Raw genomic sequence first — 14,326 nt, 5'->3', positions numbered from 1 at the left:
AGCTCTAAAGTATATTTTATATTATGATTTAATATTTGCACTCAGTATATAAGAATCTAAGTTCGCTAGAACTCGATGACGCTATATGTACCTATGTACATCCCATCACGTGCCCATGTTTGATAAAAAGCAGTAGAGGTGAAGTACCTATAAGTAATATGGTAAGAGAAATAGGACGGATATGGTACAGGTTTAGATGAAGATGGATGTATCCATCATCTCTGGTTACAGCTTCCGGCAGGTACCGTAATATTAAATGTCATAAATCGTAAAAATATGGCGTCTTTCTGACAGCTAGATGTTTATATCAAGTATGTCGCATGATAAAACTAGCATTCCAAAAAATTATATAATTTATAATATAATATCGTCCACTTTATAATAAAATAGAAAATATCTGCCATGTAATTTTTCGTATTAAAATGATTAATTCCCGTATTGACAGTTCTGCATCAATGTTTGATTGATTTCATTTCATGTTCCTAATAGAATCACGCGAACTAAAAATATGTTTCATTGCAACCATAATTAAATTCCGATTCGTTTATACACTCTCTTTTATTAATCTTTTTTTCTATAGATCCATTGTAAATTTTATTTTAGGTTCGATGTATGGGCCACAAACATCGGTTAATTGTCCGCTGCGAGATACCACGGACATCAGCCGGTTACGGATAACTTTAAAATACCGACATGCACTCTGAGATATTGTATAAGTCGTACTGGAAAAGATATGGAAAGCAATGGTATAACCTTTCATTCGGATTCGGGCGATATCGACAGCTGCCACACCCCCTTCCTAATTCCCGCACTGGAATGGATCTTGCATTGATTTTTCAAGGATTAAAGACTCTATTTATATTTAACTCAATGATCGCTGCTCAATGATTTTTTTGTTTTATTTATTTATTAAAGGTTAAAGTACATGTAAGTAATAAGGTTTACAATTTACAATGACAATATTTAATACTACTCTTCCAGAGAAGCATTCGCTTGTGGTTGAAAGAGGAGTGTACATTAAGTTATTGTAGATATACATATAGAATCAAGAAAAGTAGGAAAAAAAAAACATTGTAATTAAAATGTACTACTAGTAGCTATAATTTATAAATAAAAATATGATGTTATTAGTTTCTGGGAAAAAGACAATTATTATTTTTTTATTTATTAATATATATACTATATTTGGAGAAGAAGTTATTTTTTATTTATTTTTTTTTGATAATTTATCTTTAAAATATTTTTTGAAATTGCTCAGATCTTGACTTTTGTCGTTTACGATTCTGATTTTCTCAGGGAGTTGATTGAAAAAGGTTCTTCCTTGGTATGTATAGTAATTTTGTGCAAAGGAAGTGTTTAATTTTGGACATAGAAAAATGTATTTAAGTCGAGTGCGGTTTTCAGTTAGAAATTGGTACTTTTCTTTTTCGATTGAATAACGAATTTTGGCTCTGAGATACGTACCTTCCCGCACCGTTCTAAACAGACGTTATGTTGTCTGAAATATACCGTAGGTTTTTTAGCTTCCTTGCGCATTCTATAATATGCAAGAGATGTAAGAGATACACATTATATACAAGAAGAAGATATTGAATCATCCCAAAACATCCAGAAGTTGTTTGGTCCTATAATCTTAACCAAACAAAACACTTATAATGAAACAATCCATCTCAAAAGCAGAAAAATGGCCATCTATCGATCTCGGTAGATAATAAATGAGTTGACTAGGTGTACTGGTGCTGGTGCTGGGTGTGCGGCAGTACTTAATGTAAAGTTAATGGGACCATTCCTGGCGCCGGATGGCCGCGGCTTAACGGGGAAACAGGTCGAAGCAAGAGTTATTATTGTAGTTTCCTCCGGTAAACCAGTATCCTCCATACAATATACAGTACACACCACTCTTCTAGGTAGGGTCTTGTGTGCTTGTAACACATGTTGTGCCCGATGCTTGATGCCTGGTCCCGGTGCCTGGATTTAATTCCCAATGTCTCAAATGCTAAAGTTCCTTCTCGTCCATTAAATTGAAGTACGTTAAAATGCCATTAAATTTCAATAGCCCGTTCACGGTTGACGTTGGCTTCATGAGAACGGGCCGTTTTTACGACTCGTTCTTGTGTAAGTCGGCTCGTATGTGGAACGAGCTACCGGCATCTGTTTTTCCTCCCTCCTATAATCCGAGCCTCTTCAAGGCCCGCATTAACAAATCCCTTCCTACAGCCCCTACCTTACTCCGCCTCACAACGCCGCCCAACCGGGTGGTGACATAGTTCCCCTGTCTGTGCACTCCACAGGCAGGGACACTCTTGTGAGGTGTCACATAAAAAAAAAAAAAAAAAAAAATAGCATTTATTGAATTGTCCTTTAAATTTCAAGGCTGATCTAAGCGTAATGAGTAAGGTTAAGAAAGGGACGCTTAGATGGTTTGGGCATGTACAGCTAATGAACGAAGAAAGTAGTGTAATGGTAGGTGAAGACATGACACGATCAAGTGAACCAAATGCTTGAGTCGGGTCATATCAAGGGTCAGAATATCAGAAGAGAATACAGATATATGAATGTGAATGAGGCATGGAGTATGTACCAAGACCGAGTTGTTTGGCTTACCCCTATGGGGAAATGGCGTGATCAGTTCGAACGAAAAATATCTGATATATTTCGTCTTAGTTATCATTATCATTCATATAATAATATAATGTACACTCCTCTTCCAACCACAATATTTATTTATTTCGATATATTTCGTCTTAGTTATCATTATCATTCATATAATAATATAATGTACACTCCTCTTCCAACCACAAGCGAATGCTTCTCTGGAAGAGTAGTATTAAATATTGTCATTGTAAATTGTAAACCTTATTACTTACATGTACTTTTTCCTTTAATAAATAAAAAAAATTGTTTGTTCCAGCTGAGATTTCGTTATAGGCGTGCTCGTTATAACTTTTTTTAATAACCAGATCCGATTAGCCGGGTACTTCACTCCCCAAACTTCCTCTAACTCATATCCTTACTCTTTCACTCCCTTCAGTCACACAACATGTCACAATTTGTGATGGTATTATAGTCCCTCGTCCCATTAGCTGCGGAAAGTTGGTAGCAGTTAGGACTCTTGAGAACTAAGCTCAGGTAAACTGTATTTTTTGTCATCTGTACCTCTTTCCCGTCTTCCTATGCCTTCTGTATTTCTTTTTCGAAAGTGACAAGACGATCAGCTATATGTGCCTACAGAATAAATCACATAAATGTCAAATACTATAATATAATTTTGTCAACAATTTAGTTGCCCACTGCCCAATCACACTTCCTATTATTTTGATGACAAACATTTCTGGGCAACGAATAACTGATTTCTCCCTACTTCCATCAAACAGAAAAATCTTGATCAATGGTTGAGGACGTCGCTAGCAGAATTGAACTCACGACGCGACGCCTTGGTGGGAACCAGACGCAACTCTCCACTCGGTTATTAATTATTATTAACGGTCTAGGTTTTTTTTTTATAAATCCAAGTACAGTATTTTTCTAATGTCAGTCAGTTCACAATTCCATTTGATCGTAGCTTACTAATGTATTTAATATGAGGTCGTATTTGTTTAACTAATTATTGCCCGAAGTCAAAACGGGTTCTGACCTGATTAATTGGGTATTGTTGTGTAGTTGAATTTACATATTATTATCATTTAAATTTGGTTCTAATTGCAATTTAAATGGTTTGTAAATAATGGGAGCTTCAGATCAATGGCAGCTGGTCATTTTTTATGCCAGAGGCTAATTGATAAAGAAACTAATTATTTAAATTTTATTAGAGCAATCGGAAAATCAAAAATCAAAGAATGAGGATATATATAGGAAAGGCAATGAAGGAAAGAAAGAAGGACGGAGAGTGGGGAAGATGGAAAGAGGCAAAGAGGAATAGATTGATAGACTGAAAGAATGAAAGAGGGAAATGCGATCAAGAGAAAGACTGAAAGAGAGAAAGTGGGAAAAAGGCCAAAGCGGAAAGAAAAAATGACGGAAAAGGGAAACAGGGAAAAATAAATCTCTCGAACGGGGGATAATAACTTAACCCGGGTTGCCCAAGATCTCTGGCCCCTCTCTTCCCCCTCTCTGGTCAACTATTAACTTTACTGTGTATTACTCGCATTTAGAGCTCCGGCCAACAAATGCGATCTCAAGTCATAAAGGAAGAGTTTATGGGGAAGTAATGGATAATTGCCCGCTGTATAAATTAACACATTTCTAGGTTTATTGCAGTCGTACCCTCGGTTGACTTTGAATGTTCTGTTTTGTAAGCTATGATACATTTGAGCAGTGGTTACTCGTTTGTTGAACGTGAAGTTTCTAAAACTGCATATACATATTTATCAAGATAGCAGTATTGCCCTGGTAAAAGAACCCATCCAGAATCGAAACTGAAGCCTGCCTGAATTTTTAATGTTGTTCAGTCCGTTTCCGTCGTTAGCTACGACCTTCCGAAACATTATTTTAATTATTATTTTTCGGAATAACTTATTGAGTAAAACCTCAAATTATAATATTTAAATATTGAAGACAATATTAGTGATTCTTAAACGCAAATCTGAAACAGAAAAATCAGAAAAGGAAACGGTCACATCTGGGACACGAACCCAGGACCCTTATCTTTCCGGGACAATGCTCTACCAACTGCGCAGATGTGACCGTTTCCTTTTCTGATTTTTCTGTTTCAGATTTGCGTTTAAGAATCACTAACATTATTTTAACTTTAAATAAGTCAAGACTACACCAATACAAATACAAATAAACCCCGAAACTTTCCATATTCCTTTCTAAAGAACAAATCAAATTTCTACCAATTTACAACATATATTTTTGGAGATAATTATTTTAAATTTTCACCGATTTTAACATCATTTCATTTTATTTTATTTTATTTCTCTTCATATAAATTTTGTTTTACTTTAATTTTAAATCTATATTTTTAGTTTAAATTTATCTTAATCTTGTGGTTTTTTTTTCTTCACACGCATTATATATATTTTCTTTATATGTATTATGAATATTTTTTATATTATAAAATGAAGTCCTCAGCACGGGTAAGCCACCCAATCAGGCCAACATTACTAAATTGTACTAAGAAATGTAAAATATTTTAACACAATTAAAAAACAAAAACGGTGATTATACGAAATTCCCTCGATAAATCACTAAGTCTGCTCCGAATTTTTTTAAAATCACATTTTTTTCTGTTACATCTTATAGTTATGAAAAAACCAAAGTGTCTCTTTAAATGTAACTTAGGCATTTTTCGAGAGATTTTTTAAGCGAGTCATGTTTTATTAAATATTTTTACAGTTTTCGCTTAGTTATTATTGGTTTTTAAAAATAGCGCACTCTCTCTCTAACATTCGTATCATATATAAACCATCTTCTTCTTCTGTTTGATTGCTTACTACTTAAGTAGCCTTAAGGCGAAGGCGAATATTTATATCGAATTGGTGTACATTATGAATACCAAAAAAATGCTTTAGGAAAATTGAAGATTTTCCTACCTCCCTTGAGTAGAATACAAATAATAAAATAAATTACTCAATAAAAAATATAAATGTCAACTACTTAAAAATGATTTTTTCAGTAGAAATGTAAGAACGCGTAGAGGAAAAAACTTAAAAAAAATACTGTATTATTGCTAAGATTATCTGTGACAGTTTCCCTTGATTAACTCTTTTGTTTTCTTATAAAATTATTTACAAAATAAATAAAAAAACAGTTTTTTGCTTGCAATCGAACTTTCTAGACTCCCGTTTGTCAAGCGATTTTAATTTATATTACCTAAATTCGTGACAATGTACACATTTTGGCATATACCTAGCTTCCTCTCAACCTTCTACCAACTCCCAACCTCTGGTGCGAATGTGTCGACTATATATGTATAACAACCACTGTAGTGGCAGATTCCGAACATATTTAGCGATACCCATAACTTCGAAAAATTTTATTCAATTGATAAACGACCATGTCTGTGAAAATCTTAATAATTGAAACGTAAAATAGAAACTGACATAAAATACTTTGTGGAAAGGTATATAAGATATGATTCTTATAGAATCAAAGGCAGAACTATCCAAAAAGCTGGTACAGTTGTTTTTTCTAAGCATTTTTTTTATCTGTCACGTGTGACATCTAAATAATACATGTATGTTAAAACACACGCAATATGGAATGCAACGTTGTGTCAAAATTTCAAAGCAATCGGACAGCAATTTCGGATATTTCAGATTGTGAACAAACGAACATTCACAATTTTATTTATATATATTATAATAATTCGAAATGAAATTGTATAGTCTTTGTACAATATGGAACAAAGACAACAGTTTAACAGTTATGACGTGATTTTTTATAAGTAAGATCATAGCGTTTTACGTTTACATATTGATGTACACTGTTATTGGACGGTTGGTATTTACATATTGATGTACACTGTTATTGGACGGTTGGTATTTACATATTGATGTACACTGTTATTGGACGGTTGGTATTTACATATTGATGTACACTGTTATTGGACGGTTGGTATTTACATATTGATGTACACTGTTATTGGACGATTGGTATTTATTTTTTGTCTGTCGCGTACATTAATAAACAGATTTTGAAAATTAACACTTATTTTTTGTGCTATCGTTTATTTTGTGTAGTTTCACAGAATCAATGTTAGATGAAAGTTTTTTTTTCTTATTGCACATTCTAAAAAATTGATTCACTTTGAATAAATATATTTCTTTAACAAATTTAATATTTCCCACTGTTAACATAATTTTACTACATGACCGCAGAACATCTCAGAATTAACTGGTTAATTTGTTAGTTCTACATCATTATTTGAACGAAAGACACACAGACACACATTCAGTCTGTACCGTTCCTTTGTTTTGTTGATAATTATGATTTTTACGTGTAAAACGTGTGAAAAAACACGCACCTCTGTATTCTACTACTATTAACTATTCGGCCAACTTTGTATGGTAGCATTAGTCGTCAGTTATAATGTATATTAATGTTTTATCAATTTGTTCACCTATATTAATGAATTCATAGTGGAGTGATGACAGTAATAATTTTCCTCATATTGAATTCCCGGGCATTGTCCGGGCTTTACGCAGAATTTTCGAAATCAGGCAGTAATTTTGCTCTTATTTTGAACATCAAGCCTGCAAAATTTCATCAAGAAGTATCGAATTTCTGCTTTCAGGGGTGGAAAAAGCGAATGGGGGTATTTTTTCGAAATCTGGGATAGACACTGACTTCCTCTTGTTTTAAATGATTTTTAAACTGCGTAAATTTACGGTAACATGATGTTTTTTTTCTGTCTTGTATTAAATGGTTTATTTTTTTTTTCAGAAAACTTCAAAGAGAAGATTCAAGGATATCGGTATTTTAAGGTAATTTAAAAAACAATATTTTCTTATTTGGTAGTTATTCGGAAAACTCAACAGGACGGACTGTTTCACAAAATTTTAAAAATGTCATCAAATTTAAAATATTAATATTCAAGTTTTGCAAAAGTGCTATTCAGGTTCTATTTAATGATATTTTCGAATAATGTTATATAATTAGAACAAAACAATCCTTGAGACTGTATGTATTGGTGTACTTTATAGGTACTTTCGACAGCGATATTCCAGAGAGAGGTCACTGAAAAACATTATATCTCCTTATCAGAAAAAATTTTTAAACTTAAATTTTTAAATTGCATTCGATAGTTTTCATGTATTGGGATACCCATGTAGAAGGATTCCACGTGACGTCACCTTTCTTTGAACGGAATAGAAATGGATTTTAACTCGCAAATGACCTTTGTTACAATAGGTACAAAAATGTTGACCTTTGATGATAATTGATATTGGCTTCGTTAGGTGGTCTGAATGTACCAATAAATGGGATGAATCTTTTGACCTCGACACTTTGTGAAATAGTATTCTTTTTGGAACGTGATGTTGCATTTCCTAATAACCCTGTACGACTGTAATAAAATATTTTGTAACTAGTAGTTACAGACTGGTTTCGCCCAGATTTCAGTACACTTGTTTTATACTAACTCTACAGAAGAGGCCGAGAAGTAAATAATTGTCTTTACAGTCTTTGTCATCTTTTTTCATGCTGTTGTAGGAGGGGTGGGTAGGAATACGAAAGTTAGTGAATCGGATGTAAAACTCAAGGGAGTCCGGTTGGAGAGGTCAAATGGTCTCTCTCAACCAGTTTCTCCCGATCCGGCTCGCCATGCAGCAAACCTCACCCCATGAACCCGAACATCCCTGCTAAGTCAACAAATGTAATTAACCACTCGAGACCATACTAACACACTCTCGCTCTTGATCCACATCGAATGTTAATACATTGCAAATGCGAGATGTGCAAATTTATTGTCGGCAGAGCTCACCGTTAAGAATACAAATTTCTACTTTGGGTATCATAAAGGATATTGTGTAAGTTGTATAATAATCTAGCTCACTGTGTTAGCATTTAAAATTACAATGCCGTAAAACGGATTGTCTGTTGAATTATCTATGGTAGGTATCTCTATAAAGCCAGAGGGCATAGAGAAATGCCATAGAGAAGATTTTAACGTAATAAAGTAGGTACCTTCTATTGTCTTATATTATATAGGTTAGAAGATTCTTTAAGGAATAAAAATAATTTAAACAAAACTTATCGCCTTTTAAGTTAATGTTAAATGATAGAACTGAGAACATACACGGGCAACGCCGGGCACGAATGCTAGTTATATTATTTATATTACATAAGCATTTCTGTTTAACACCTCGTAAAATATCCCATTATGCTATTGCCTTTTGAAATTGCTTTGATTTAAGACATGTCAGGTAATATGGTCGAGCAGCCATAATTCTTGAACAATTAGAAAGACCGTAGTTATGTTTGACCAATATAACCAATGGGCAGATAAGGAGAAAGGAATATCACTATGGTTTAGGCTTTCGTATACACAACACCATAGGCAAAGTGAAAGGTTAGTCCAAAAAAAAAAAATCACACAACAGGTACAGATCGACACACTTATCTTTGCAGTCAACGTCCTCGACACATAAGATATTGGAATACCATTGAAAAAAAAAATTGACAAATTATTTGTTATCTTGATAATACAAATATTTTAATTTTGTGTTTTAAAAGCGATAAACGCAATACAACTTCAAATTCAACGTTTGGGAAACAAATCTTTTTTTATTTATGGCACTAAACTCTACAGTAAATTCCCACTCTCATTCAAAACTCAGAACAATATTATACGTTTACTCATTTGAACAGTTACAAAACACAGGGAGATCAGAAAAAGAAAATATACTGACACCGAATACAGACCGAAACCGAAATCACTCAACTACACTAAAAAACACCGTGTAATATATTTATAATTATTTCAGAAAAAAACACTGGATAACATATTTATAATTACTTCATTTTATGCATACTACACTAAATTTTAATTATATGTGAATGAAATCTTCAGCACGGTAGATCCCACGGGAGTGAGGATATCATTATCTCCATTTATTTACAAAAAACGAAGATAAAAAGACCTTTATTACTGTTGACGAAAATATTTAAATTGATAAATCTTTTAATTGAACATTAGCAGTATAAACAAAAAGTTCTACGATATTAAAGTGAGTTATCAATCATAAATAATCAATTAAAAATGTGATTTACTTTTCTCGTGGTGCAAAGCCGAAAATAAAAAATTAACTGGCAACAATTCATCCTAATATAGGAATTAAAGTTTTTTTATACGTTTTAAAGTTAATTTGACGAAACGCTGAGAATAATTCTTATAGCTTTATACGACCGGTTAGTAGCTGGTTGGATGAATGTGTTGGGTTTCTAACCAGGGGTCGTGGGTTCAATTATTTTGCTACCATTCTTAATCATTGGAAAACTAACCTTTTTCGCTTATACTAATGAATGCAGGAATTTTTAGAAAATTATAATAAGTTAATAAGTTATTTTTAACCGTATTACTTTGACAGACGAATAACAAAAAACAGGTCGTGTTTAGTTGGTGTTTTGGCTGACTGCAAAGCTAGCTATGTCAAGCTGTATATATGAATACCATAGACAAAGTGAAAGGTTAGTTCATACACAAAATGTAACAAAACTGCCTAACAACAACAGGTAAGGTACGAGTAGTCGATTTATGAGGTGAACCTTCAATAAATTTTAAGCAGCAATTTACTGTTGGGTTCTTTGGAGGCGGACCAAGAATGGTTTAATTTTTAATAGCCATGGGAAAGTTGATGTTATCGGTACAGGTTACATCATGATTTGCAATGCTCTGGGCAAGTGGATCTATGTTATCACCAGTTGAAAATGTTGCCAGACTGAAGAAAGTATTCAGGATTTGAAACATAGCTAAAGCCTTTTAAAACAAATTTTCCTTACCAACCATTGCTAGATGCAGACTTCCCTTTGCTTTTTTGTGAATAATAATAATAATAATCCCAACTTCCCAGAGCCAGTGGAACTATGGCATCCCCATTTGGGATAGTTTGTAAGACTGAAGTTAGTGGGAAATGGAAGGAGATGGAAAAGGAGAAGGTTGGTAAGTACCCGGCTATTCAGATCTTATCACTAAATACGACTAAAATCATTTTAAGCATATTTTCGGTACTAAATGATGGTCTTTCTCCAGAAGGCACGCCAGGATTCTAGCCCGCAAACTCCGGATTCATAATCGAGTATAATAACTACTCGACCACGCAATTCGGAAATTTATATCAGTTATATCAGTTGCTCATTGCTAGTGGGGATCCCCGACGTATGCACGGGCAAGGTAGGCAGATGTAGGCGATAAAAAAACCTCTTAAATTCAACGTCACGTGTGCAAATTTTCTTTAAGAAGGAAAAAAGTTCTGCTTTAAGGTGTGGTAAAATGATTTTTTTCAAAATCATTTAGACACTGAACTTCTTTTTGTTTTGAATATAAAGTGTGCAAAATTTCATCAATGTCGGAAATGACTGAAGATTTTTATAAAAAATCAAATCCATGCCTTCCACCACAGACACTCTTCTTTATATAAATAAAATTTTTGTTTGCTTTTTTACCCATACTTTTCTTCGTTATTCTCTTCGAGTGGTGGCTCACGTGCAACCATAACATGTTCACCTGATATTATTATGTCACATTTAAAAAAAATCTCCTATGTAAAAATTGCGAATTAGACCGGGTCATTATTATTTACGATATTATATTGTATAACTTGATCTACGATAAGCTATATCGAAGAATTATTCTAAGTGACTTTTTTCTCAATATTAAATTTTAATAGTTTTTAAAAAAGTTGTATTAATTACCTTACATATCTATCCACTTTAGCAATGCACTAACCTACATATCTACTTAAAAAATATTTTAATATTATTCTTACAGTGGCGTGCATTACTTTTTGCTGATTTTTTAAATGTGCGGAAAATAAAACTTAAAAATTAGCCTGATTCTTATTTTTTTTTCAACAATAATGCTTATTACTCTACACAAATAATAGAAGTAAAATTTTATTGAATACCATAAAATATCAATATTGAACTTATTTCTTAACCTGATAGACGGCGTGCGTTATTCAGATTAATGCTGGCATGTCAGTACCTACCAGTTAAATAAATGTGGTTTTCGGCGTTTAGTTTTGGTATAGCCGGATACCAAGAACTTAGCCCCTTCGTCTCTGTTAATATTAATGTGATTTTAGTGAAAATCAATTGCCTCTGTAATTAGGCGTGCTCGATGCGTTTTGGGTCTTCCCAGGTCTTCAGGAACAAATCCAAAGTAATGACCGGTTTCAGCATTGACTTACAGTTTATTTTTGTACAGTCCTACCTCCCGTTCTTCCAGTATTTCATATTTTGGGCAGTGGTGCGCAATTTTAGCCATCCTCCACAGATCTGCACCTATATTCATAAGCTAATCAGAATAATACATAATCATTATAAAGGTGACCATGATTGGTTACATAGAATATTCCCAATTTAGGAATGTTTATTATCTCCCTTCTAATTCAGATGATAATTACAATTTGCAACACATAATATTCCATCAGACTAGATATAATATTCAGATATTTGCCCCTCCTAACGCAGATCGACATTGCGTCAGATTCACCAAACAACATCCAACTCTCGCCTAACAATCGTAATACATAATAATTATCTGTTACTTTCATCCAATGTTTGATAACTCTTGTTTATAAGGGGTCCGAAACCATTGGTAATCGTACACGATGACGATATTAACTAACATGACATCTTTAATTGGGGTAGATATGTTGTGAGGCTACAAGTAGTGCGAAGAGTACACAGAGAAAAATGATGTTAAAAAAACAGAATGCTAATTTCTGATAAAATATTAGTCAGAGAACACGTGTTCTTTTCCTTAAAGATATCACGACGGAATGCTACAATATAAATATGTTAGTATAAATATCAGTATTTGTATGAACACGTGTTCCACCGTCCTCATAAAACATTTGATATGACTGATACTTTATTAGGAACTCTTCTAATTCATTCGCTATAGGCCCACAGTCGCATTTTTAACAGAAAAACCAATCATTTTACCAGATTTTTAATAAATTTACAGCATTTAATTTCAGTAAGTTTTCTCCGTGTAAAAAGATGGGGGACAGGAAGGTGGGGAAGTACTTACCTGGCTATTCCGATCTGAACACTAAATATGGGGTGTACCAAAAGTCAACGTTATCCTTTAAAAGGCTGAGAGCAGAATATCATAAAATGACCTTAATAAAAAGTCGTTAGTTTTCGAGATATTGGCACTTTTATGAATTTCGTGAAAAGCGGTATCTTTGATTAGTTTTTCGAGTGCAACAGCAACAAAATTTAATATTCTACGGTTCTATTTTTACTACGTAATCTTGAATAGCCCTGGTATTGATCACAAACTAAAACAAACCGTGTCAAAAACACAATCAACACTAAAACAATCTGGCAAGTTATTTTCAAAAAATGCTCATTTAGTTTAGGTTTGAAAAGAGTACAGTATTTACTATGATTTACTTTAAAAATATATTACTATTTTATTAATACATGTCGTACATGTGTGCACAAAATTTAAAACCCGATAATCTGCCATATTCATCGCAAAATTTTCTTCTGTTGTTAGATCAGTTTGCTAAGAATTATAACTCATTCGTTATTGAATGGGGTACTAGGAAATATCACATCTCGTTAATAGTATTTCTTAAAAGCTTTTCCAGTGATTTCAAGTACAAGTACGAGTATATTTTTATCAATATGCGTCAGTGTGTTTACTTAATTTTGTAGTCTTAACTCACTCTGACGAACCAATTTTATGTGGAATGTAAGTGAGGAGAGGGTGTGTTGCACAAAGTGTGTCCAATTTAGTTGTCATTTTTTATATTGTCCGATGTCGTCAGAAATAATCCTTAACGATTATTTTTTGGTTGTCGATCCCTCAATCAGTCGAATAATTCCCACTGTCCATCTGTTCTCCAAACAACGAGACGCATTTGTTAAAGACTCGAGAGAGTTTAATAAGTGATCTCAGATGACTTGCCGGATGCGTTGTTTTCTTTCTTACTGTCATCGTGTTGCGCAAACCAACTAACTAAATATAAGCGCCGTGATTGTTGGAGATGATGAAATGGACCAGTTGTAGATATTCATTGGATGCGTGCATTCTTTAAGAGTTCTGCAAGTTGTGCCGAACTAAGATATTTTATCCTGAGCTTTAAAAAAGGCCATTTTATACAGATATATCAAATGAGCTTAGTACAAAAAATTTTCACTGAGTGGGTGCCACTTTAGATGGAATCCGTAATCTAGGCCCCTCAGACCTTACAGAAACGATGAATATCCTCATATATCTCGTATATAAGTGACAAAGAAGGCTGTAAAACAGGAGTGAAAATAAGGATTTGCATTACAGAAGACGCCCTGAACAAAATACAAAAGATACGCGGTGACAGAGGCATAACGAAGACAACCAAGATGAGAATCGTCCAGGCGCTGATTTTACACATATTTTTATACGGTGTTGAAATATGGACACTTGGAGCCTGTCAAGGGAAACGGATAGACCCCATAAAAATGTGGTGCTGGAGAAAAATGATTTGGATTTCTCTATCCGATCTGGAAGAGCTAGAGCTATTTTAAGCCCCTTTTGAGACGTTGCTCGAAAAATTGAGGATTTTAACCTGGAGAAACTCGTGATCACTGGGAAAGTGTTTGGCAAGAGAAGCAGAGGAAGGTTACCAATGCTGTAAAGTGATCAAGTATCTCTTGGCTCTTGCGC

The 14,326-nt window shown here is 33.7% G+C and overlaps 1 protein-coding gene across 3 annotated transcripts in view; it reads left to right on the top strand.

The window, feature by feature from the left end:
• sano (CABIT domain-containing protein serrano) overlaps positions 1-14,326 on the top strand; it is a 233,013-nt gene that overhangs the window by 117,486 nt on the left and 101,201 nt on the right. For all 3 annotated transcript variants that reach the window (XM_089646490.1, XM_089646491.1, XM_089646489.1), the window contains exon 3: positions 7,387-7,427. The gene's annotated coding sequence lies outside the window, so the exon portion shown is untranslated. The remainder of the gene's footprint in view (positions 1-7,386; positions 7,428-14,326) is intronic.

The sequence above is a fragment of the Hesperophylax consimilis genome, chromosome 24, assembly GCF_061612785.1.
Source record: "Hesperophylax consimilis isolate HC1 chromosome 24, BYU_Hcon_1.0, whole genome shotgun sequence".
In the NCBI taxonomy this organism is placed as follows: domain Eukaryota; kingdom Metazoa; phylum Arthropoda; class Insecta; order Trichoptera; family Limnephilidae; genus Hesperophylax; species Hesperophylax consimilis.
The sequence above is the reverse complement of the archived record's forward strand: the minus strand, read 5'-3'. Positions and strand labels throughout refer to the sequence as shown.